Source organism: Diadema setosum, chromosome 16 (assembly GCF_964275005.1).
Source record: "Diadema setosum chromosome 16, eeDiaSeto1, whole genome shotgun sequence".
Lineage (NCBI taxonomy): Eukaryota > Metazoa > Echinodermata > Echinoidea > Diadematoida > Diadematidae > Diadema > Diadema setosum.
Window position 1 is genome coordinate 37,200,343 of NC_092700.1, and position 26,395 is coordinate 37,226,737.

Sequence of the window (26,395 nt, forward strand, 5' to 3'; positions counted from 1 at the left end):
CAAACGCTAGGGTCACCATCTATCAAGGACAAGCCTATGACTAAAGAGATATCATGACACTGTGTTGTTTGTATCTCATACACTCTGGAATAAAGAAAGACCTACTACTAACTAGTATACAAAATACCGGTACTTGATGTCCATGCTATGAAGCTTGACAGACTGGGTTCTATCATGTGTTTACAAACTATTGTACAACTCAAATTATTACCACCATAGTTGTTGGAATTTGTGATGCAAGCACATTCTTTTTATTGTTGCACAATAACAAACTTTGGTCTTGTTACATAATAGCTGTAACAGATAGTGACTATCGACCTGCATGTACATGTAAAACAAGCTTATTTCTAGCATTACATAATCAATCCTGCAATCATCTTTTTATACAAAACCTCTCAAGGTTGTCGTTCTGTAGTTGCCTACGTATTGCTCAAAATTTTAAATCACAAATACAGTAGGCCAATATGGGACTACAAAGCAATCAATTGGCATATCACTAAAACAGCACAGCTCAACTTGACTGTGAAAAGACTAGGTATGGTCTTTTCAATAGATGGTGGATAGCATTTATACACCGGTCAGTTTACCATTTTTTTCTATGCACACAAGAAGGTGTCATCTCCTTCACAACTCATTACTAGTTTGCCAGTACTTCTACAGAAAGATATCATATCATGCCACCTTCGACGATGCATGCATACAATGGTCATTCTTACAGAAATTGCATGCATTCTATCTTCACAATTCCACATTGCATTCAGAGCTACACAAATACAGTGTACAAGTACACGTAGTTCTGACATAAATGTGAAATTCTTCTCAACTTTGTTAAACTCTCATAATGCCAGACAAGATGGAATTTACACTCGGTCTTTAAGCTTTTCCTTTTCTTGTCCTTGGTTACTTTCTTTCTTTGTAAAATATATCAACCAGCTGTTTGTAGGGTGTTGTTTTGATGGCATAATTGCTGTGCACTGATGCATGCAGAAGCATTGATTTCTACAAATCACTGCACACAGTAATACAATCACAATCCTCATCAGTAAAGTATGATCCTATAACCGCCCATTGTTGATTATCAGGCAATAGACTCACAAACTATTGGCCCAGCCCCAGCAGTTGTAGACAGACCATAACATGACTCTTGAGCCACACTGGGTGCAGGTCTACATGGAACTCACACTGAAAGAAGAACTTTCAAGACATAAAACAACTATGTATGCAGACAGTCTAGTATGAGTGAGTATTCAAATCATGCATGCATTATAGACATTATATGAAATCACCTGTGATATAGTTTACAACATGTATGCTACTTTCACAAACACTGAAATGAACAATGAGTAAACCTACAAACTTGTTTCATAAACCTGTTTTTCTCTTGGACAGATGACAAACACAAGTCAAAATAATATCACTCCACATTTTTTCTTTGTAGGGGTCAGCTTTAAAAATCTTACTTCAAAAAGAAAATTGCAATTTAACATTAGCTTTCTGTGCTAGCTAATGATACTAACATTCTAGATTCTATTAGAGGCATTCATGGAGATTCTCTGAGAAAACATGGGGTAGCAATTTATTCTTTTCCTCCAAATGTTGGGAATGGCATTGTCCGTGTAGCTTGGATTTCCAGTATGGCAAACAAACAGGATGTCTATGTGAGTGTGTGAGGCTTCCTGTTCACACAAAGCCCACAGCCCTCTATCCTTCACTCCGCTCTGCCTATGACGATCAAGTCAACTGCATTACACTGATGGCTTTAACTGCTCCTTCTACGCTTCAACTACACCATGCTTCAAATCATAAAAGGACAGGTACCATCAAATTTTGAGGTGCTCATCACTCACTGTCACATAACATAAAGTCATACTGAAAAAGACTGTATAAGCTTGGCCTAGCTTTAACGCAATAACTTTCAGTTAACGGGTACACGGTACATTAATGACTACATGGAAAACTGTAATGAGAGGTAATCAGTGTTTGTTTGAAGCAAGATGTTATTCATACAAATGACCTTACTTTCATTCCAATCAAAATGGCAGAAATCGCTCATAGTTTTATCCAAATGAGGGTTAATAAATGCAACTGATTGATTAAAAAAAAAAAAACCCTTGTGACAGAAGAATTTCATGAATTTGAAAAATGAGTATTAGCTCATGAATCAATTATATGGCAAATTAACATGCGATTAGTTTCTCTACCTTAAATACTGATGGGGGGGTTCAGTTTGTCAAATTGTTGGTACATTGTACTTCATGAAAGTGTTGCGTTTCTAGCTCCCTTCAAATAAACAACAACAAAACTGACATGATGTTCGTAACTCAGCACCATTCTTTTATTTATCATTTTATCTAGAAACCTTATTTACATTGAGGCAGCACAAAAGAGTTACACCTCACCTCAATCTAAAGAGTTCATGTTTCAACATATGTTGAAACTGTGTATTATTGTAAAAATTTCCACTGACTGAAATGACCATGATATATATGCAGAATGACTAACCCACCACAAATCTGTGGGGAAAACAAACCCAAAGAAATAAGGCAAAACTAAATACACATGTAAAAAGCACAACACACAGATTATACACAAATACACAATTATGCACACAATGTTCACACACACACACACACACACACATATTGACCTATACACATACACATACACACAAACAAAACATATATACCCTGAATGATTATAAGCAATGAGGATCTGTTGTGGTGAGATCCACAAATCCCCTTTTTCTGCATCTACTTTATCCTGGAGATTAATCTTAGTTCATACTTAGGGTATAGGGTACACTTTGTACATGAGAACGTTGATTGCATCTGTAATGCATCAGTTTTAACAAGACTTGTTTAGGAATTCTCATACGCATGGTGTCTTCAATAAGAAACCATAAAAACATAATGAAGTTAGCCAGTTTCAAACTTGCCAGGATCTGAACACAATGACTTAAGATTATTATATGACACTCTTCACTTGTTGGCAAGTTGAGGGACTCCATTTGACATTTTGTCACAGATATCATGCACTCATGAATGGCACATAACCCTAAAAACTAATTACCTTCAGTGATCCAAAGTTGGCAAAGTACATTGAATCATGGATTTGTAAGCAAACTTTGGCCCCACAAAACATTGAGGACATGATCTAGAGATAGTCCTGTATGTAGAGGGATGGGGAGAAAAGATGCCTTCCTAAACCCATTCTTTCCTCAGTCCTCCAAATCCACCATTGTCATCATGGTTAACCTTGCTATAATATAAAAGGTTTGGCTTCATGTGTACTTCACAACACTCTATGACAGGTATGTAAGCCACGCCCAGGGCCTGAATCTAACTTTTTTCTCGGCTGGCCGGTTTTGGGGCACTAAAACCTTTGAACTGAATTTCTTAATTTCAGCTGCATAATTGGGCCAACAAAACATTGCCTTTTTAGACTTGGTGGCCTGACATCAATTTTTAGTGGCCCAGGGCCACTGGCCCTGCATGCCTTTATATTGTATTACCTGTCTTTGGTCTTAATCCTAGCAAAGTATTATGCTACTACATAATGGTATGATGTGACCTAGCCTGACCAGACCGCTGTGCACAGCACAACAGTCTGACATGTACTAGTGTTTAAACGTACGTAAACGACTGTCGCTTTTGACGGCAAGACCACAAAAATGTCTTTTATTTTGTTTGATTTTAACAGTAATACCACCCACCTATATCGTATGTTGCTGATGGTTGAGTTGAATTTGGTGTTTTGTTGGTATCCAAACCTTATTGTTGAATTTTTCGGAGTAGATTGTGCGATGATTCACAAAATTAACGAACAGCCATGAACGCTCAACCCGAGATACCGTGTTAGCATTTTACGTACGCCCGTGCGTTTCGTGTGTTACGTAAAGCTTGTCGTCTTCTACCATGTATTTCCGCGCGTGCTGCTCTCATGATACGTCACTCCGACTACCTCCGACTACCTACGTTGTAGCATAGGAGAGTGATTGCCATTCACTAACACGCAGAAGATGAGGAGTGAAGCAATACGGACGCTCACAGACCTGATTTTAAGGACGGATTTCGGTAGGTTTTTGATGTAATTAAAAAAAGATACGCATACCGATTATTGGATGATTATCATAGATTACGGGGATTCCTTATATTTTAGTTTTCCACGATTCAAAAAGATATTCATGAAGGAGTCGCACAACCACCACTGAAAAATGACAACGTCTGCGAAGGAGTACACGTGCAGCGCTGTCGCTTCGCGACAGCGGCTGCGTGTAGTTAGATGTGACCAATAATAAGTTGTGAATGTTCTATTAAGAGTGACCAGACTAGTAAGATGAGAAAAATCTCTTCATTGTTGGATTGTAAACTACATTAATTCAGGTCTATAATAAACATGTTGTCTGATTCTTTTATAACATTCAATTTATGACCAAAGACCAAGTTCTGCCTACAAGTTAATACTGAGCATGATCTGAAAAAATTGCGATAATATTACCTTCTTTGCCAATAAATGGCAATGAGGTACATGTACTAAGGACATTCACAACATGTATTCCATGTTTTATGATAAAGTTGGCATTTATAAGTATATGATCAGAGAACATTTTTTTTTTTATTCAATATGCAAGTATAAATATTATGATACAAGAGCAATGAGATTACTTTAAGAATGTATCATGTGGCATACACATATTTAAAGAGGCTGAAATGCAGACTAAGCATGACTTCCATTCTTCTCGGAATTATGATGAAAGCTGTCAGGAACTATCAGCTCCCCTCCCACTATGAAGAGAGGACAGTGACAACACATGGCCTTGATCTTTCTTTTTCCCAACATTTTCCCTGGGACAGAGGTGTTGAGTATTGACATTCAAAACTATACATACACACACATACATACAGACACACATACTTGGTCTGGTGCAGTATATTATAATCTCAAACACAATGGCAGAGGAGAAGATTAATATGGAAAATGTGCTCAGATTAGTCACTTGGTTGTGGACTTTCTAAAACTTTGTTTAAAACTTTGATTACTATGACATACAGTTTACAAAACACCTGAACATTTGGAAGGAAAGTAAAAGAATTTATGGTAACACCATCACAGATCACAATGATACACATCTGATAAGAAAACATTGCTTAGGCCTATAATCATGCAAATCAAGTAGGGTTCAGATTTATACAGAAATGACTTATAGCTCTGGCTTCTACTTATAAATCACAATATCTAAAAGATGATATTTAAACTAAAGAAAAAAAGTTGTTAACACATCATTTGGCTGGGTGGTACACGTACATAGCTTATGCTGAGCAAAACTTCTGGTAGAGTTGTTTTTTCTTATCATAATTCAGTTTTCACAATGGCCTAGCATAGAATGATTGAGCCTGCATGATGTACCATCCATTCAAAATGAGAACTTAGTCCTCACAAAAGACATTCTCAGTTTCAAGTTTTATGATTCGGCTGTGGGATCAAATGTCAAAGGCTTACTTTTCCTTTAATGCCATGTTGTGTCACTTTACTTCTTACTTAAAAATTGTATACAGACTGTATGCTCTGACTATCCATACCAGTCAATATCTCAACAAAACTGAATATTTTACAAATATGCAAATTGGAGAACCTCATAAATTCAGGCAAGTCTCTTAAGGGCTTTTTACACTTGTGTTTCTTAACCCCAGACTTTCTCTGACCCAGGAGTATCGTTAGTCCCGTACCAATTTTTCAGCTTTTTACACTCTCCAATTAGTCCCGTACTATCTCTTGTCCGGGGCTAAGGAGAAAACTGACCTTTTTACACTCGTATTTCTTAGCCCCAGACTTTCCAAACCACATGAATATTCATAATTACGCTGTGTACTGTACACGTACACGCACGCACCGGCAGCACTTGATTACCTCAGTTCTGATTGGTAAGTGAGGGTCGGACTTCGTCTCCGTCGCTTAGCCCAGGATTATTTTTTCGTTCTGTTTACACTCACTTGCTTGGCACCGCAATTGCGGTGCTAACCCGTGCTATTTTGCAGGGCCAGATAGTACCGTACTATCAGTGGGGCTAGCCCACTTTGGCAAAAACGAGTGTACACAGAAAGTGGGCTAAGGATAGTCCCGTACCAACGGTGGGGCTAAGGCCCCCCTTAACCCCACCGTTGGTCCGGGGCTAAGCAAAAATTTACAAGTGTAAAAAGCCCTTAATTCATGAAATACTATATTAGAAGGTATGTTGAAGCATACTGTGGATATAAGGGATTCCCAACAGGATGTTCACAATGGTGATAGCTAACTGGTGTAGCTTATCCGATGGAAACTTTGAGGAGAAAAGGGTCTTGGTGTGTTGAATGGTAATGTATGCATGCAATGAAAAGCCATAGACTGTCAATTGACTTTCCCTCTGTTGTTAGACTTGTACAGGAAGGTTGGTGAAGAGTGTCACACACGCTAGTGTTTGTTACAATGACTTCAGCAGTCCTCTCTCTTCTTCCCCTGAATTCTCTCTCAACATCCTTCCTTTCTCAACCGTATGTTTCTCTAACAACCATCCTACGTTTAGTGTTCAGGCAATTGTTACCAGTTTACTCAAGGGATGAGTGAAATTGAGTGCAGGTACAGTGTTTATCACTTTAATGTTAATGCTGTTGCCAAACATCAAACAAGAAGAGACAACAATAACAACATAAAACAGTAAAACGTCATCCTACAGTGTTTCTACTTCTTCAAAGAAGGTTGCCTGTATCTACTTTCTTTGCTAATCATGCTTGTAGGAAAAGTGTGTCTGGATGCTCAGTCAGTTTGTGTGAGCAATCATGAAGCAAGAAGAGAGTTGAGTGGAAACCAAACTAGCTGAGTGAGGGCTGAGTGTATTGAGCCAGTCTGTGAACAAGATGTCAGCTGTTGAAAGGAGCTCAGCTGCTGCCATCATATCACTTCATACAGCTCACTCTCAACTCACTGAATGTATACACACACCACTCTAGAAACTCTTCTTCACAACAGTCTAAAACTTGCCAATGCTCCCTCCCACTTGATGCACAACAAAGCTATAGGCATTCATGTCTCTCCTGATTGCTTCTTATTGCAAGAATTACTCCGTCCTACACAAGCCAAGCAGAATTCTGGCCTGTGGGCTCGTCACACTACAGAAGATGACATACAATGCAGACTACTAAGAAACAAGTCGATGACTGTATCCTGTTCTTACACACAGCAGACAATGTACATGTATCTTTGAAGGAGAAACCTTACAAATAAGTGAACATACCACTAAATGGTAAGGCTTTCTAGATTTACAAGAAATAATCATTATTTTTCTGTTAATGTTTGATCAACTTTGTGCATTAATTGAGAGTGAGTGAATATCCACTACATTTGGCTCAAATATAATCTAAAGAATAGTAAATGTCATAAGAGGCTAAGAGGCTAGGAAATTGGCATGGTTCTATTCATTATTTCTATGTAGCCAAGTGGGTCTTAATATATACTGGTTTGTTGTTGTTGTTGTTTTTTTTCTTTTGTATTGATTGTCAAGAGAGTAATTGACATGAGTGTGCACTTGAGAGTATCACTAATCATCCAGAGTACTTTTTATATAGACCTACTTCTCTACAAAATGTAAACATGGACCCCACATTTAAATGTTCTCTGAATTGTTCTCCAAAGGCCTATCAAAATCTAGATTCTGCAAAATGGCTAATTTATTAATATTTTGCAAAACACATTCAATATTTTGCCTTACACTATACAAAATTAAAAATGCCTTGAATTTGGTTTCCAAATGGAGTCTGGGGTTGGGTTTTATTTTGTTCTCTCTGCACATGAAACAGAAATGTTTGAAACACTCTTTTTCACGGCCAGTCATTTGATCTTTACATTGGACTTTGAAGATTTCTATCAAAGAGTAGGTGGAACAAAACGGGCAGCGATCAATGGACTCCTTTTTTGGAAGTTAATCTTGCGTAATTGTGAGAAGAAAGAAGGCTACATAAAACATAGTATTCTTATATAATTTACTTTGGAAGAGACACTCCAAATACTGATTGAATGAATACAAAGACTACATAGTGGCCAATACTGTAATAGACATGTGGTATAAATCTGAGGAATCAATTTCATGATAAAAGTCCATATTTCATGAGGAGCTGAAGTAGTGCTGTGAAGGACAGGAGGAGGAGGAAGAGTTCTCTCTACATCACAGCAGGTATAGATCTATTGACAGGTGCATGCAAACACTGAGAGAGGAACCTGGCTGAGATACAGACAGTTCATGAATGCTGTGAATTTCTACATTATCATTAGGTGGGCTAGTTTCCTAGAAATAACATGAGCTGAATATTTTGATAGCTACAAGCATGTCAATAAAAAAAACAAGAGACCCGTGGGTCTAGCGCTCACCGGAGTATCGCAAGTTCACCTTTCACGCAGTCACTAATCTAAATTATTCACAGCTCTACTAAAATTTGACCAGGCATTCTCAAGTACATTGTAGAAGATGAAAATGTACAATAAGGGCCCAAATTTTTTAAGATTCCTTAATTTGGGGGGGGGGGGAATTGGGGCCCCCTGGGGCCCTCTGGGTGGGGCATGGTGCCCATTTTGATACATTGAGATCCTGACCCCCTAGGGATGCTACCTGCCAAGTTTGACGAAAATCCATCATGAGGTTTTCAAAAAGAAGATGAAAATGTACAATTCAGGCCCCCATTGGGACATTCCAACCCCCCCCCCCCCCCCCCCCCGCCCCCAAGAGGGGCACCCCTGGATCTGCTATGAACAAACTTGAAACTACAGTCATTAATGTGCTCACTCAAAGTATTATCTTAGCTCTATAACTTCTGATTCTAGAGAAGATTTTTAAAGATTCCTTCATTTTGGGGGGTTTGGGCCCCCCTGGGGCCCCTGGGTGGGGCATGGTGCCCATTTTAACAAATTGAGATCCTAACCCCCTAGGGATGCTACCTGCCAAGTTTGGTGAAAATTGGTTATGGGGTTCTCAAGAAGAAGATGAAAATGTACAATTTAGGCCCCATTAGGACCCCTCCCCACCCCCTCTCCTGGGTCCCAAGGGGGGCACCCCTGATTCTGCCATGAACAAACTTGAAACTACAGTCATCAATGTACTAACTCATAGTATTAACTTAGCTCTATCACTGTTGGTTCTAGAGAAGAAGATTTTTACAGATTCCTTAATTTTGGGGGGTTTGGGCCCCCTGGGGGCCCCCTGGGTGGGGCATGGTACCCATTTTAACAAATTGAGTTCCTAACCCCCTAGGGATGCTACCTGCCAAGTTTGATGAAAATCGGTCTTGGGGTTTTCAAGAAGAAGATGAAAATGTAAAAAGTTTACGCACGACGGACGACGCACGACGCACGACGCACGCCGGACGAAGGGCGATCGTAATAGCTCACTTGAGCCTTTGGCTCAGGTGAGCTAAAAATTGAGTAGGGATAGCTTTCCCTTAAACATCAAAACAACTGGTTCTCCCAATATAGTATGCAACAATGTCAGTCATTTTTTGTTATATACCATGCATGTGCAAGGTATGCGATAACATCAGAGAATCACATACAATCAAACAGAGAGTGTTAAACATTACAATATCAAGGAGTGAAACAAACACCACACAGGAGGGTCTTGTTTCCTTGGACTATGATCTCTAACACTATGCAGCTTTGTTTTCACGAAGACAGTTCTTTTCACCAAGTTTGCGAACAATCCCATGATAACAATGCCAGACACACAGACACAAATTATTCAGATATGACAGTGTCTTTTCCTCCTGGCTATCTGGCGCAATATGTTTGTCATAGCATGGGATCTGTATCAAAAAGTTTGACAATGAAAACTGTCGGATTTCAGCAGCAATGCAGAAGAGAGATACTACTGAACTTGTGAAATATTTCTAAGAACATTTGTCACAAAATCAAGTCCATACCATTTCAGTTTTTCAAGAGTCATGTCATTGTAAACAAGTCACTTGCATATAATTTTTAGATTAATGTTTTTACTTTCAAATTTCTATCACTTAAATTTTTCTTCGCAAAATTTCCTTCAACAAAACTCAGGGTTATTTTATCCATGTTCAAAGGAAAAGTATATTATCCCTTAACTGAAACTGAATACTCCTAATATCTAACTGAACGCCTTGCTCAGAACCACCAATTTTATTTTCATCAATGCTGGTTTTAGATGGAAATTCAATTTCTTATGAAATACTGTACGAGCTGAAATTTTCGCGGTGGTTTTATTTTCGCGAATTTCGCGAATCGCCTTTGAATCGCGAAAATAACAACACGCGAAAATAACAACGCTCAAATAACTAAGTTCAGTTAGACCCTCGCAACCGCGAAATTAACAACACGCGAAAATGTCCTCGAAGTAACAATTCGCGAAAATATCTGTACGCGAAAATTTCAGCTCGTACAGTAGTGTACAGATTAATTGCAAATTGAATACTCAAATGTTTTATCAATATCAATTAAGTAGGCCTAATCAATGAAAACAAAGACAATAATTTAAAGAAGTTCTACACATTTTTACACAACAGTTGATGTCTGGTTACATTAAACATGGAAAATCAGATAAGGTCATGCCGTTGTTCAACTAATGTTCTAACTCATTGTGCATTTAGGCCCTACTCACAAAAAGGAACTAGGCCTACATAGTACACATTAACTGATGACTGTAATATCACAAGTATGTCAGGAAAACTCCTCCTTAATAGAAGTCACAAATAATCACTACTCTAAAATATACAAAGCAAAATTGAGATATATTTAAATGTTTGTAAAAATAAAAAATAAAAAATCATATTCCATTACCTTCTTGTTTCCATCTTCCTCCCAGGATTACTGAAAATTGCACTGCTTGATGTTTGAATTTTTATGAATTTTATTTCATTGTTTTTATAAGTTATAAAAAAGTTTATTAAAAAGATATATTACTCCTTATTGTGGAAATCCAATAGGCCTATATTGATATATTTTTTGTTGTGTTTTGGTGAATGAACTAGAATAAAAATGCAGAAATGAAATTAACATAGAAGACACTGGAGTGGGGATATGAGATGATCAGAAAACGGACTCAAGACAGTCCCAGGTCACTGGCACCTGTTATCCTGGCCTGGGCCTTGCTGGCTACAAGGTCATGTACCTGGTACTCACCTGACTATTCTGGCCACATCATGGTGATGCTGACAGCATCAGGCCTCCCTGGGTTGGTCAAGCTCTCAACGCTAGCTTTCCAAAAGGCTGCAGGCAAGCTGCAGAAAGACACACACACAAAAAGAAAAAGAAAGATCAATGTTGTGGTGATCTTATAACAGGAGGAGAGAGAACAAATAGTTTATGCATCATCATGTATGCAACTGCAAAGAGTAGAGAGCTGTGTGAATTCCAAACCAGAGTAGAGGAATTCACCAAAGGTCTCGGCCTTGACACCTCTCAGGGGAGGGCTGGGCTGGTAGAAGGGTGAAGAAAAGCCCCAAGCGGCCACCAAACACAAGACCTTGAGCACCTACCTACACAAGCTCAATCCCCATGAATTATGACTGTATGATCCATAAACTACATGAATCGTGGCTGGGAGGTGTGTGTGATGTGCTCTGAGCATGTCTGCTACAGGCTACAAGAGCTTCCACTCCTAACACACAGAGGAGAAGGGGCAGAATTCACACACTAATAACACCCTGATAAGATAACAAGTATATGAGCCTTGCTTTGGTCACACTGCAATGACAGGAAACATATGAACACCATATTATATGCTTACTTTTCACTCGTATAACTTTGTAGCTAACCTTCCCGATTTAGGTCCTCCAAGTGTAAAGATGAGTAGACTAATCCCAAGAGATGAGATAATCCACATAGAGCAGCGTGTTGAAGACACTCTCAAGGAGCTCCGTAATATCCCTTATAATAGGAACCAAAAGAACAAGCCACCTCGATTGAATAGAGTGTTGTAAATGATAGCGCTGGTAGTTTACACACAACAGCAGTGCACGGCAGGCATACAGTAAACTATGTGCAACGCTTCGATGTGCGCGTCTCCTTCACTGTGCACAAATGAACCAAGCATACATAACTCAGTGTGTCTGGGGTGCAGGAATAGGGGCATCGTGGGTAGGCATAGAAAAGGCTGTGTGTGTGTCGCCCACATAGTCTGTGTGTTCATTTGTTTAGTGTGAGTCCCCTATTGGCAAGCCACTAGCTCGGCTGCCTATAATTTGAGTCAGGCAGACACACATACACGCATGGCTAGGTTTCTTTGGCTGACTACCTCAACGTGTATTCCAATAGTGTACCCTGCTCCACATAGTTGCCACTGAGGCACAGCGATGGAATAGGCCAGCTTGCTTCGAGCTCTGTAATGTAGAAAAATGAATGTGTTGTATTGGGCTGAGTGTGAATCACCCACTCTAGCTGGTACGGTATGCTTTCCAGGGTCTGGGTGAGTGACAGGACGACCAGCCAGCCACACACGTGGGGCAGTCACATCCCAAAACAAAAAATGAAACATTACATTAAATTTAGGATCTCAATTTATGTTCCTAACAACCATTAATGCTTCTTTATTTCACAATATGAGCTAAGTGTCAGGTATGACTTAACTGAGCATCAGATTAAAAATTGTTGTATAATGAAACAAGATTATTAGTCAAATATTGTTGGGTGCCTACAGCTTCACTCCCTGCCATGAACTCAACTACCGTTAGTTATACTCCACCTGTTTTTCTTATATTCCACCCCTTGGCAGGATGATACATAGTAGGCCCTATACATACAAGTTGCATTAAAAAAAAAATATATATATATATATATATGCTTAATACTACTCAACTCAACATATACAACAATATTATAATATTCATACTCATTGTAAACTACCAATATTTCGAGCAATCCCAAAGCTAGTGAGATTTCTTTGCAAGGTGAGCCTACAAACAGTTCTCAGATTTCCATGGTTGCCATTCTCATCCTGTTTTCATATCATCCTGAAACTTGTATAACAGACACTTCAGTCTCTTTTTCCATTGCTTCCTGGAAGATAACATGGCAATGCACATGATACTAGGCTCATCCAGGTCCATGGTTTATAACTGAGGTATAGGCCTATTGGGCTGCCAACATTCACACATCAGGGTTAGGTCGACACTTGCGTGCTGCATCCATCCAAATACAACAACTAGAAAAGCACTCAGAGAGGACAGACCTCCGCCAAGCAGCATCAATACATCAATACATGTATGCCGAAAACTGCTCACTTTCCCAATGATGATGATAAAGAAGCTTTGTCTTTACTTTAACAGCTTCCTGCTTCGTGGTGCCTTGAGCAGAGCATGCACTTTAGTGTGCATTATATGCAAACCTCAAATACGTGCAGCTTAAACTCCTAAGTTCATTGACTGCATTTGCCAAAAGATCAAAAATTCCCAGATCACTTCAAAATGTAATCATCTGTTCTTTGTGTCATTCTCAATCTTTCCTTTAAGTATCATCTGAATTCGTTCACAGCCAAGTTTGAGATATTTTGTAAACAGACAGACCAACTAATGCCAGCGAAACCGTTACCTCTTTGGGAGGTAATTATAATGACCGCATCAGGTAGGCTTTTATATTCTCTTGTCAAGAAACGACAGATAGGGAGCCTTAGCAGCCCTGGGAGCAAGATTTATGATGCACTGTATCTTACTGCTTATTTTGTAGCCAAACTACTGTCTTTGGTATATAAATCTATTATAGATGCTAATTGAATATGAATATCCAATTCTGGACAGCTATCTTACCATCCTGTAATCAAAAGATATTGTGACTTCTATCAGAAATAAATGTTAATGCTAACTTTGCTTCTTGAAAAGGGATGATATACTTTGACTTCTCAGTCTGTTGTCTTGGTACTCAACTGAGACTCAAAATATGCTTATGAAATAGATGGCATGGAGTATGAGCCATACCTCAAATAACACTCATATGAATCAGATCAGGACCATTGTGACTACACAAAGTCACTTGGCAAACTCAGATACAATGTGAAATACACATCTGAATGCAAAATAGTGTTCATCAAAACAAATGTTGCACTTGTGGTTCACAAATTACATGGTAAATATCCATATTCAGGACTTCTGGCTCATATATCAGTTTATCACACCTGTAATTGTGTCATGGTCATAATCTTCTCATAAGCCTGTAATCTAAGTCCCCTATAGGGGATACCTATATAAAGCAAGGAGTGCTACCTAGCTATCACAACAGGTACTCATAATAATTCCAGCACAAACTGGTTGAGTCACTCAACACTCACTCCTCCTCTCCCTTCACGTGTCAATTTAAGAAATTTTGCTAGCAGCTTTCTCACACTCAGGTTTGCCAGTATCTATTTTATTCAGTCAGAAATCTGCTAGACTTCCTTCAAGCCTGTTACAGTTAAATATCCTATTCATTGGCAAAATTTCTAAAGTGAGCTTAGGGCTGTCTAATAGGCTAATCCAGTGTCAAAGGTACACTGTAATTCAATACCATGATCAAGCTGGCAGTTTAAATAGAGGGAAATTGATATAAGAGAATGGTACAGGTTTTACCATAATGAGATCTACCGATAAAAGCTATGGAATTTTAAGCCATTGAGGACGGGTTGATTTTGCAACAACACACATTTCCCATAGACACCTGCCTGAGTATACTACGGACTTGTCCTCGATGGTTTATTAACAAGTTTCAGATGTTTTCTTTACGTAGTCAAGAAAGAAGCAGGAGACAAGGAACATGTGCCATATTATATAACACCACAAGCAGATTAAAAAACAAAAAAATAAAGAACAAAATTCACTCCAGTATGAGATTTGGATTACAATGAAATCATACCTTACAGGGGCCATTTATAGTGACACAAATTACGTCAATTCATCAAACTAGCTTCAAACATAAAACTCTCAAAAAGATATAAAAATTATGATTTTGCTATTCTTATTGAGCAAAAGGAAAAAACATCTCTCAAAAGCATAGTACTCTAAAAAAGTAACAAATAATTCTTTTTTTTTTTAAATTAATGAAGAAATACATCCAACAGCAGGAAATGGTACACGCACAGATGGAAACATTTTATCATTCAGTAAGATAATGATGTCTATAGGTTGAGCTGGAAAAAGAGGATGTTCAGCCCCAATGTACCACGCCCCCTCACACACTACACATTACCCCATACAATGAGCCAAGTCTGGTACGTGGGAGGAGAAAACCATGGTGACCAACATTTCAATACTTGCTGGCATTTTCATCGGATCACCATTCCTTTACACAGCAATCTGTGTTAAATCTACCCATAACAATCAATCACACAGAGAAGGATTCACAATCTTATTCTTTCTATGTTGGGTTAAAAAAAAAAAAAATGCTGCTAATTTAATGGGCAATGGCAGCTCAAACTGATACATTCTCCTCCTCACTATGAGGTAACATACTGAACTATCAATAAACCCAAGCTAAATGCCATGGGCGATATTTGGCAGACTTGGAAATAGGCTTCATCTTTATTTCATGTACAATGTATTTCTCCAGCCAAGACTTGTTTCAATAAGCCTGTAGACCTTGCACTATAATACATATATATAACATGTGCCCATGTACATTTTTTTTTTGGGGGGGGGGGATAAATCTCTTTTTCCTCTTATAAAAAAAAAAAAAAAAAAACATACAAACATGGAAGGATCAAATGGCATTTAAGAATAAAGATTTGCTAAGATTTCAAACTACACTTCAGCACCCACAAATGTATGAATTGTTTTATCACAATTTTTTTTCAAGTCTGACGATGAACAAGGTGTAAGAAACCCTTTCAGGTATGCATGCTAATGAGCTCCTAAAAATGCAATCTGCAGGTAGTTTTATTCTACGTAGGTGACAGTATCCAATGACCCAGTTTATCTAATTCACTTCCCTGATTCAAAAGTAGTGACCAGTCTGAATACTTCCTACTGAATTCAGAGAATGCCAGTAATCTGTCCTGCCACTGACAAATGAAGTTTTGACAGCAGGTGCCTGATGATTTTCAGAGCAGTTTTAAGCATTATTATGATTTATAGATCTTAGAGTCCACTCCATTTTCTTTGCAAGTATTCACTGTATTAGCCTCATATAAGGAACTATGAACATTGGTTTTTCTAGATTTATGACAATTAATCCAATGGACTACTGTAAAATAATCATACTCCAATGATAAAAACTCATATTTCTAAGCCTCACAACCATACACTGTTAATGGGGTACCACCAGTTGCTGTTTTTGCACATCATATTAAAGGCATAATTTACCAATTGCAGATGAAACAAAAACTAAGCATTAGTACTTCAAAATAGTTCTTAAATGTGATTTAGGGATAGAAACAACCACTGTAAAATTTTGAACCAGTATAATTGATGTTAAATCTACAAAATGTGAATAATAGTTATAATAAAAATGTTTCCAGACTAAACCATCTGCAGAAAAATATTGATATCTCCTTATATTTCAGATTTTTATTGGGTAGGATGTTTTGTGATACAACTGACCTACACAGAATGCATCAAAAGTGATACCTTGAAAAATTTTTAAATCACTGCTCTCAAAGGTAAACAGGACCTTTAACATGTCACACAACACTAATTTGAAAGCTGAGATATTTTTTTTTCTTCATATTGTCAACTTTTTATTTCAGGTATACTGAGTAAAGTATTATCCTGAAAGTTTTCTGGATAATTGCATGCAGTGACTAAACCTTGATGAATAAAACAGAAACGACTCCAAACATGTGGGATGATGCCACATAATCCTCACATCCCTCCATACAATGGAGACAGCAGAGAGAAAACAGAAAAATGACTGATATCAGAGATTATTTCCACCCTGTTACCATGGTTCCAGCTGATTAAAGAGACAGTGAACAGGCTTCCTACCAACAGGGAAGCACAACAAAGATATTTCCCTTCATGTTTTGCTTCCTCTGTGAGATATCAGCTTTCAGACATTACTCAGTGTGTAGTATACCCAGGGCCAGCCAGTTTCCAGACAAGTTAGCTATCAGACGCACAACAACCCACTACAGATGCTAGTTTCATTTAACACACATGATCACAATATGATACAACCACCAATCCAGGGTCTAGTAGTTTCACCAAATCAGAGACACAAATTATGGTACTACAGTACAGCATTTGATGGCTTTGATAACATGATGAAACGTAGCCTTTTGATATCTCTAGCCATATGAAATTGATCCTAAAACTATGTTTGGCATTCATGGACCAGGTATTTTAAAAACTTTATGATGCTATGTGTTTATAACTCTAAACAATCTTCAAAATAGCCATACATACCTTCAAAATATTTATAGCACTACTTGGAATTGATCAGCAAGTTTTCAGGCAAAGACACATGAGCTGCATGAATGCATGTTTGGAAGTATTATGGCTCCAGAGTGAATTTTTGATGTTCAATGAAATACTCTTTTACATCTGACATATTTGTTTAAAAAAGAAATCCCTTGCAGCAAATCTGAAATATCTAAGATCATCTAAAATCTCTGTAAATTTTGCATTGGGATGAGAGCGAATACATACACCCTGTACAGTGTGGAAAACTGCACATTAACATGCAGTATTTATAAACAGTGGAATGAAAGAAAGTCACTACCATGGATACATCATTCATCAGTGAATACATCCATTTGCCTTGAAGAAGTGCATGCATCATTACAAATATAGCAGCATAACATATGGTACAAAAAAAAAAAATCTGTACTGAAAGGAAAATTTGGCAGAAAAGACAAGTTCTGTCATCCCTTTTTTGTTGTTACTTCAATGATAACTTTTAACAGAAAATCTGATCAATGTCTCTCAATCGTTCTATTACACATTGAACTACATATTATTTCTTATTGCATTTTTGGCAGATATCCTGCAATAACATGAATATTATTTGAATGCATTTGAAACACCAAACACAAATAACATAGAAGTATCACTTGACTGAATACACTCCAATAATCTGCACAAATCGAAATGATAACACAGTGGAAATGTTATGATTCAACATGATTGAACAAATCCATCTGATCAAATGAAATTCTTGATCGAATGATTTCAGGTATATATTACACAGACGCGTACACAAACATTCTCTCTCTCTGAACTGTACTCAATTTCATTGAACCTACCAAGACAGAGGGCAGTGAACTCTGTCTGACCATGTTTCAAGGTATAATCCATTCAGCATTACACGTTTGTAATATCCCTAGTAAATTGCTTGATATTGAGTCATGTCATAAACAAGGACACTAATCATTCTCCGAAAAAGGATATGGAATTTATCCGCATTTTCAAGTCAGTGAAGGTCAATGGTACAGTTGCGATCAATCACTGGCATTTACAAAAAAAAAAAAAAAAAAGAAGAGAGACCCTGAGGATACCTGAATATTGCAAGTTTACCTTCAACCTAGTTAGCTGACTATCATCCCAAAAGAACATCAAAGAAGAAAGATATCAAAAACATGTATCAGCTTCTATTAAGACAAAAATGTATATTTCATGAGAGACTGTTCCAGGTATATATAAAAGCGAGTTGCATTAGTAGACAATTTTAAGGGTTGACTTTTGATAGTGTACCTTTGCTGATGCTTACATTTGCAATATCTTTTGTTTACAAGTTTCATCTACAAACAAGCAAGTATTTGTTTACATGCATTTTGGTCTAAAGTAAATACATGTACATATGTAGGTTTATTGCAATATTTTGCAAGTTTAACAACTCAAAAGAAGAGAGAATTTCAATCTGATTGCATTATAAATCTCAAAAGATCTCAGTATTCCATCTGGACATTTGATGGTTATCCTAATGTCTGTCTGCCTGTCTGCTTCTCTCTCTCTCTTCATTGCTGACTTTAATAACGCCATCTTTGTATTCCAAAGGGGCATGTCAATGAAGGGATCATATCGTTTTGGTTGAGACCTAAGTCCAGGTTTCTAACATTTTAGGGGGGGGGAGATAATGAGAAACCTCTTATGAAATGTGAAAGAGCATGTAATTCCACAAGGAATTCAATGTTTATTTGATGAAAATTGATGAAAATTGATGAAAATGGCTAAGATATCCAAAACAGAGCGATCATAATAACAAACGGTGGGACCCACCTTTTATTACACATTACTTTGTTTCATCAAATAAACTTTGAATTCCCCTTAGAATGGTATGCTCTGTACTATTTCATAATAGGTTTCTTGGTATCTAGCAAAAAGTTATAAGGCCCAATCCTCATCTCCACCAATACTATACCATCCCTTTAATAGTTACAGCAGCTTTGAATTATTCAAGCCTATTGCTAAGCATTAAGCGGCCTGATAGAGAATTCAGTTACATTATGTCAATGTTATCAAATCTGATGTTGAGTGTTGATATTGTTTTTTTAGCTTTTTCAGGCTGTCAATTACCAAAGTGGTTTCATCCCATGACTGTATCGTGACAACACCTGAAACATGATAATTCGATAACCTTCCTACTCTACTTTTAGGTTTTATGAGCCACTTTCACCGTTATTTCACTTCAACTTATATGGCTACTTCATAATCATGATCTGTTTTATTATGGCAGATGCACATGCACAGTTTATGAGTCCCTACATGTGCCTACATGTAGTCACACAATGCAAGGCACACGGCGGCACAAGTTGGCAAGCACGTCCATGCTGGCTTGGCATGACTTTCTATCAATTAATGCTTCCATACAGCCACTTCTACCCATCAGGATGACAACTTTATGAATAGCTTTTTCTTATTATGACTCTCTACTGTATGATATAGCCAGTATGTCATTTGGCACAAGCCATGCGTGATAGGGATTAGATCGTTAGTTTTCTATTTAAAGTTGAATAGTCACAGTTCTTACAAATAAGACATTCATTCTCTATGAATGAGATGGAGGACAAAAATACAGCACATCTTATGTTCGGTACTGCACATGTACATGAACGGCATGGCTGTGAAGTTTCAATTAACTATGAAACAAATAAGGTTTCTAATGTACAAGTAGCCCAAAAGATTATTGTCTTGTTTGTTTGTCGTTGTTTTCATTGACAATCTGTGATCATCCCTACAACACTGTACAGTTTTAAAAATCACCACCTTGTGAATTTGTTTATAGTTTTCATGCATCAGCCACTTTAAAGATCTAAGGGGAAACATACAGTACTCAGTTTGATTGAATCAATCTTAAAGGAAACCAAAACCCAAAGAGAAATGTGGATTGAGTGAAAGCAGCAACATTAGTAGAACACATCAGTGAAAGGTGGAGGGAAATCGGACAATCGATGCAAAAGTTATGAATTTTTAAAGTTTTGGTACTGGAACTGCTGGATGAAGAGACTACTTGAGCTTATGACATTGTGTGTGGACAACTATTATAAAGAAAACATTAAAAAAATAAACATGATTTCACTTTTCTAGCATAATGAAAGAGCACTTGACTAACCGCTTTCAGAAAGCAGCTGTGAATAATTACTGCCCTTATCATATGTCAGCACCAAGTTGATGGAATGTGTAATTTTCATTAAAAACTAGAAATGTCGCTATGGCGACTGATGCCTCCGCCATAATGCATGATTCTCCCAATAGGCGTATAGTACAATGTCTTCACAATGTGTGATCCATGACAGTTTCACATAACTGGCAAAATATTGAAATGACAGGTTTGTCAGAAATGTCTTGAACTGGGTTTGCTATAATTTTCTAAGAGTGCAGGTACACATATTTGGGGAATTTTGGGAAAGTTTATGCAATGAGTAATTTCCAAGGTACGAAGAAAGAGTGTGATGACGGTACAAAATAGATTTTTTTTTTTTTGGGGGGGGGGGGAGGGGGCATTGAAACCTGGCCTTTGACCCTTAACCTTTGACCTTCTGGCTGGAAATTTCCCGGAGAATCTCCATTAGGTAATGCATTAAGTTTTGAAACTAATAATGCAAGCATTGCATATATTAGTATATGAGGGAAATAGTAACATTTTGAGGAGTTGACCTTGACCTTTGACCCCTGACTATTGACCCATGACCCCTAAATTCCCTAGATAATCCCTGCCAGACAGTACATGCATATGTACCAAGTTCCACGAAGATACATTGAAGCATTTGAGAGAAAAGTAATATTGCAACATTTTTACCTAACCTTTGACCTTTTGACCTTTGACCTTATGACATGAAACTCTCTCTGGAGAATCTTTACGCAGTAGTACATGTCCACACCAAGTTTCAAGAAAATACCTTCGGGCATTGCATAGATATGGGGGAAATTGCAACATTTATAGCATTTGACCTTGACCTTTTGACCTTTGACCTCTTGCAAATGTCACTAAAATCTACTCAACTAATTGTCCCATCATACATCATCCTTGGACCAAGTTTGGTGAAAGCTGCTTCATCCAGTTTTGAGTTATCACGTAAACAGAAAAATTTTAGGATTTGACCTCGATCTTTGACCTTTGACCTCTGTCCAATTTCACTGAAAAACTAATCAAGTAATTGTCCCATCATACATCATCCTCCAACAAAGTTTGGTGAAATTTGCTCCATCCAGTCTTGAGTTATCGCGTAAACGGATACAATTTCATGATTTGACCTTGACCTTTGACCTTTGACCTTCAGCCGATTTCACCCAAAATCTAATCAAATAATTGCCCCATCATACTCCATACTTGGACCAAGTTTGGTAAAATTCCAGTAAATATTACTCAAGTTATCGCGTAAACGAAAGCGGACGGACGTACGGACGTACGGACGGACGGACGGACGGACAACCCGAAAACATAATGCCTCCGGCACCACTTCGTGGCGGAGGCATAAAAATCATTTTTGTAGAATTTTTCCGAAGCGATTTTCGTCAAATAAATTTTGAATTCCTCTTAGAACTGTATGCTATTTCATATTTCATAAGTAATTTCTCATTGTCTCACAAAAAAGAGAAAAAAATTAATACAAACCTAAAGCCCCATCCCAACCAAAACTATACCATCCCTTTAATTCTAATTCCAACATGAATGTGACATGCACAAGTACATTTCTCCATCCATTGCTGTACTCCACAATCCCGCATTTTGAACCACTTGCGAAATTGATGGAAAGTCTCAATTTGTGAAAACTCAAGACTCACTATCAAAATATATGGCATATATAGTATCTACAGCATGTAAGAGATAAGTGAAATGTTTAGGTGCTGATTAGACCATGTCACATTTCCCACAAAAGCAGAAAGTTAGATTTGCACTCTCCACCTGCTGGAACAGCCAAATGCATGATGAAGAAATTTTCTTAAACTTTTTCAGAATTAACTCACTTCCTGGTGAAATTAAGAGAAATGAATAATTCCTGTCATCACATTTTTTTAAATTTCTGGCAATTCATGTCACCTAAATCATTATCAAAATGATAATTTTTTGTGTTAACTATTCAACATGGTATCACAGTTATTTTACACGTTATCATCTTAGTTACAATGAGTCTCTCAAATTGCCCAGAAAAAGATGCCCAGACCTGTCTTGCAAAACCATATGTTCAGCAGAATTGTGAAGCCATTAGGATCGGAAGTACGAGTAACAGGAAATGGCTCATTACTATCTAACACCTGTGACAGTATGTTTCATGAATGATCACTTAGTCAGTATTCCATCTACTTGTTTGAGGCTTACTGACACACAAGAGTGAAATCACATCACTAAGACATGACAAATATCAAGTTTTGTCAGTTTACTTCACCGTTTAACTGAAGTCTACGACAGGATGTTCTTTCTGTCCTTCTTTAGTCTCCTTGACAGACTTCTGTCACTTAAACTCCAATTTACTGAGTTTATTTAGCATTCACAATGTAAGAAGAGAGAAAAAAATGATTAACTATTACGAGGAAACAAGTTGGACTATGCCATCAGCTTTCTTTGCTACTTTACAGACTGGTGAAACAGCAGCAGTCATGAAATGTTTTCTTTGTGTTTTTTATCCCTTCCTCCCTCTCTCTTTCTTCATTTTCTCTCTCTATCTCTATCTATCTATCTATTTATCTCTTTTTCTTTCTCTCTCTGATGCAATAGTGATAGTGGTAGTGATTTAGAGGACATCTACACTCAATCCGTGAAATTATATAAATATTTATTCATCCAATATATGACAATCCCATTAGGTTCAGAAATTGATGGGGTGTTTTTGTGGGTTTTTTTTTCCTTTTTGTATTATTATCATCATTAAATCCTATATAGATTGTCCTTTTTTTTTCTTTTATAATAAGTTTAGATCCACTCGGTCAGATGTTTTGCAAAGGAGATGATAATTCAGTGATTATGGACAATTCATGCAGAGCTCTATATCAAGTGATCTGAAGCTACTGAAGCTAAAGATAAAGGCTGAAAATCTTTACAAGTAAAATCCTCATTTTTTCACACTCTAAAGGGAGAAAGATACTGCCAACAGATTGTTCAATTTTAAAGAATTACCAATGAAGTATACTTTTCTTGCTAGTCCCATATTCTACATGAAGGAAAACGAACATGCTACACTATTGTACATGAAGACTGTGAGTTTGACAGTCACAAGCTAGATGGTATAATGAGTTCATATAAATTCATATGAGAGGATTTAGCTGTTTACAAAAATTGTAAATAGCACTGTAGTACTAGTACGTCATTTCCTTTCAGTGTAATAACTTCATTTCAGCAACAAACTTAATAACAAAAAAAAAGGTATATTCCCTTATGGATAATTGAATAACAGTCAAAGTTTACTTACCCTTTACAGTTTTCAGATTATTTCCAGATAATAACTGTCTGAACTACAATCCATGTTACAGATATACTTTCACAGTTAAAAAAAAAAAGAGCGAATGATTGGTAGGATTCAGGTTGCAAACAGGTGGCAATAAATCAAGGCAGGTTTCCTTGTCAATCGCATTGATAACAAACGCAATGACACAACATCAAAGGCTAGTTAAAGTCCATCAAAGACTGGATACTGTAACATGATATATTCGCGGCATGAATTTTTCGCGAATCGGAGCCAACAGCCTTTTTTGCGGCATGAAATTTTCATGAACAGCCACTGGCATTCAGTGCATATAGTGTAGACAAGAACTTTCGCATGCGTTTTAATTTCGCGAATCTTGGTGCTTGCGAAATTCGCGAAATTAAAATGCACGCGAACATTCCTTGTTTTACAGTTTTGCACAGCAAATCCTTTCATAAGCCACATAAACACAAGATTGTATGTTACTCTGCAGCATGCATCCATTTTTTTTTTCAGTTTCCATTGATATTATCAGAACTGCTCGGAATATCCAGTCTGATTCTCCCATTGATAATAGTATGCTGATATCATATTACCAAAGTAGCTATTCTAAATCATGAATTCAAATACTGAATTGAAGACTGCCCTGAAAACGCTGGAGTTCACCACCACAAAGAGGTTCAACTGATAATAAATCATGCGATGAAGCATATCTTACACCAGTCTAGAGAGCATTCATATTAAGAGGTCACAGAATGGAATATATATGTTCTCTTTCTAAATTCTTTATGTATTCTACAGTATTTTTAACACACTGCTTGATACCATGTTTGTTTCCACACTGGTGATTAGATACTGTATATATTACGCCAAATACATGTATTCAGCGAGTCTAATTTTTTTGCGAATCAGGACTTTGAGGACAGTAATGAATGGAGAAATGTATGAGTGCAGGTCACATTCATGTTGGGATTACTGTTAATTATTTGTGTGTTGTTAAATTTGTGCACTGAACTCAACTCATGAAAAAGAAAACCCCACAATATATGGCATATAGATAACAGTACAACCATTCATATAACAGATAGCATAAGTTTGTTGTTTTCACTGCTTGTCAGATTTACAGCTCTTAAATTTTTGAACTGCCTTTATCATTTATTCTGAAATAAAATATTTCATGGACAACAACAAAAAAAAACATTTTCATTTATAATTATGTAAGGTAATAGAGAAAACAAAGATAGCCAAACCAATACACAAAAGGGACACTGTTGATGACTTGTTGAAAGTCAACCAGTTTCAATTCTTCTCTTAATTTGTCCAATTGCTGAAATCTATTGCTTGCATTTCATTAAAAAACAAATCTTACTGTTGAGGTAAATTCTTCTATCTGTCCAATAAAATCCCCATCTTGCCACTCAGAATAGTTCTATAACTGATCCCACTGATTCTATCCACAAAGCGGAGCAAAAGCCTCCACAGTATCAAATTTACAGGAGCGTACGTAGGAACAGCACTTAGCCTCAATACATGTTGATATTCTAACTACTTGTATAATAATGTATGGAGCTGTGTGAACACATTCCAAAAACACATGTCTTCCCATTTAGCACACAATGATACAATGTCTACATGTCTACACTGTGCATTGTTTTCTTTCTAGCCATACTTTTCATACAGAGGGAAAGGGGATTGAAGTCAAGCATACACTCAATCATGCATGCAAGCTTTGTACTCTCACATTGTTGATAGCAAACTGTAACAAAAGCCAGCCTAAAGCTTGTCAGATCAGACATCATGCATTGGCCTGACTAGAGATCAGTATTCCGAGCAGCTTCCAGCTTGCTTCTCATGTTGCCACTATGTCATAGTTAAGACTGACAGGTCAATCTCTTGTCTACATGCATTCAAAATGCAGGTAAGGACCAGGACGACATCTAGGCGCCTATACTTCATGTGTTTTCACAATAATAAACTCAAGGTGGCAGGTGTTTTCAGCATATGAACATAAAGCTTGCAATGACAAAAACACACCATTTCTCTATTCAACCGACTGGAAGACAATTAATGTGACCTGTAAATCAGTCCTCTAACTAACCCTCAACTGACCCTTTGCAGAGTAAATGCCTTGAAAGAAGGCTATGCCACGTGACATTACAGCAACTATCGCTGGGATTGCTAAGGCTATGTGTGCTATCCATAAGAGATCAAGGTCAGAATATAGGACACAAGATGATACTCCCATGATGGACTCACAATAACTTTCATAAGGGAACAGGTTGGAAGACATATTGTACCATCACTGGCATCAGGGGCAATATGACAGTCTGTGGAAGACAGGGAAAGATACGTTTACACACAAACCAAAAATCAACTGACAAATGAACAAGAAAGATCATATACACAAAACTAGAATCACTGAAAGGGAACTATGAATTCAAATAATGCTGAGGCAAGAAAGTAAAGTATGTATCATATTCTCATAATGTTAGTCACTAGATGTACATGTATAATGAGCTTCTTTTCTTTTCTTTTTTTTTTTTTTTTGGTCTAATACCGGTGAACTGTTCATTTCAAAGTTAAGTAAATGGTTCATTAAAACCGTTTTTT

At 37.3% G+C, this 26,395-nt stretch overlaps 1 protein-coding gene across 1 annotated transcript in view; it reads right to left on the reverse strand.

The window, feature by feature from the left end:
- Nucleotides 1–26,395, reverse strand: part of LOC140239874 (uncharacterized) — a 144,846-nt gene that overhangs the window by 53,856 nt on the left and 64,595 nt on the right. Inside the window, exon 4 of the mRNA XM_072319693.1 lies at nucleotides 11,167–11,264. The gene's annotated coding sequence lies outside the window, so the exon portion shown is untranslated. The remainder of the gene's footprint in view (nucleotides 1–11,166; nucleotides 11,265–26,395) is intronic.